Source organism: Elephas maximus, chromosome 13 (assembly GCF_024166365.1).
Source record: "Elephas maximus indicus isolate mEleMax1 chromosome 13, mEleMax1 primary haplotype, whole genome shotgun sequence".
NCBI classification, from domain to species: domain Eukaryota; kingdom Metazoa; phylum Chordata; class Mammalia; order Proboscidea; family Elephantidae; genus Elephas; species Elephas maximus.
The window spans coordinates 96359781-96361924 of NC_064831.1; the positions used below are offsets into that span (position 1 = coordinate 96359781).

Sequence of the window (2144 nt, forward strand, 5' to 3'; positions counted from 1 at the left end):
CTTACCAATGGCTATTTTATGTCCTGATAGGACTCATTATGAGAAAATTGCCAATTGCAGCTTTATGATCTGACTTTGAGAAAGCATACTGGAAGGTGAGACTTCATCTACGTTTTCAAGTGAAATTTTTCTTCTTATAGAAAAAGTTTAACACAGTCTATTGTAAAATATACAAAAACCATTGATTTTTGTAGCTTTTGGGTGAGGTCTAGCATGTCATCTATGCTAAGCCTATGAGAAGAAGCCCATAGAGATCAGCTAACCTTAAATCATGACATCATCTGTTTAAGTCCTCTGCACAATCCCCCACCGGTAAGAGCACAGCGTGCCTGGATATGTCACCGGTGGAGTTTCAGAGCTGGGGAATTTCTGCTATAGTCACGCATTCTTTAACATCTTGTCTATTAGCAAAGTACAGCAACGCATTTCTCCTTAGGTCCTCCTAAGCTAACATTTTATAGAGTTCTCTAGTTACGGAAATCCTTTCTCTGCATCTGTCCTGTCCACAATTATTACAAAACGCTCTGTTAGTAAGGTAAGTGTTCTAGGAAGAATGAAGAGATTCTTGGCCACTAGTATCCCACATTAAGAAACGTGTATTATTAACTACTATCTCTTCTACATTACTTCCTGTTGTATGGGATGTAGGTACAACTTGAGTCATAGAAAACTGGTAAAGGAGAATAGTTTCCCCTGCATTATTCATACCAACAATGATAATTTTGTGCTCCTGGTGGTTAAGCTGTATCTCTATCCTGGTGGTGAAGAGAATTCTCATTTTTAGACAGTGGGCCCACCACCCCCAGCCAAACAGGTCACCTGGTCTCCCCTGACTGAGGCTGAGGGAAGCAGAAGATACACACCAGAGCCTCTAACTCTGCTGCTGCTCCCACTTTTGTCCCTGGCCTACTTCCTGGAACCGGAGGGAGGCAGAAGCCCCGCTTGGTGGCTGTGCGCCAATTATTACTCACTCTCCTGACTTGAATATACCACCGCTCTCTGCCCTAATATGATTTTTTTTTTTTAAACCCTATGAAGTGCAGTTCGACTCTGACACACAAGTGTCAGAACTCACTTGATGGCAACTGGTTAACTGGTTACATATACAAATGTTGTTCCTAGCTTCTGAGTGACCCCATGCACAGTGGTCCTGTTGTGAGCCATAGGGTTTTCATTGGCTGATTTTCAGGAGTAAATCCCCAGAATCTTTCTCCCTAGTCCAGCTTAGCCTGGAAGCCCTGCTGAAACCTGTTCAGCATCATAGCAGCACAAGCTTCCATTGACAGACAAGTAGCAGCTGCACATGAGGTACATTGGCCAAGAATCAAACCCTTGCCATTGAGTAGATTCTGACTCATAGTGACGCTACAGGACAGAGTAGAATTGCTCCATAGGGCTTCCAAGGAGCAGCTGGTGGATTCGAACTGCCAACCTTTTGGTTAGCAGCCAAGCTCTTAACCACTGTGCCACCAGGAGGTGGGAATTCTACCGTTAAACTACCACTCTCCCCTCCTCCCCCATTTGCTTTTGAATCCAGCCACAGAGTTCTTAATTTTGGTTATTGTATTTTTCAGTTCTAGTATTCCAATCTGGTTCTTTTTAAAACCTTCTATGTAATTTTTTAAAAAAAGCCCTTTTTATTTTGGAATAATTTCGGATTTTCAGAAAAGCTGCAAAAATAGGGCAGAAAGTTCCCACATACTCTTCAAACAGCTTTCTCTAATGTTAACATTTTACACAACCGTGGTATGTTTATCACAATTAAGAAACCAACATTGGCACATTGTTGTTGTTAGGTGTTGTCCAGTTCATTTCGACACATAGTGACCCTACACAGAATAGAACAAAACATTGCCCTGTCCTGTGCCACCCTCACAATAGTAGGTATATTTGAGCGCATTGTTGCAGCCACTGTGTCAATCCATCTCATTGAGAGTCTTCCTCTTTTTCACTGACTTTCTACTTTGCCTGGTGATGTCTTCACCAGGGACTGATCCCTCCTGATAACATGTCCAAGGTAAGTGAGACCAAGTCCCACTATCCTCACTTCTAAGGAATATTCTGGCTATACTTATTCCAAGACAGATTTGTTCATTGTTCTGGCAGTCTATGGTATATTCAATATTCTTTGCCAACACTGTAAT

At 42.1% G+C, this 2144-nt stretch overlaps 1 pseudogene; it reads right to left on the bottom strand.

Annotated features, from left to right (window-relative positions):
• Positions 1–269: 269 nt before the first annotated feature.
• On the bottom strand, positions 270–778 carry LOC126087725 (ADP-ribosylation factor-like protein 5A; annotated as a pseudogene).
• Positions 779–2144: the final 1366 nt, after the last annotated feature.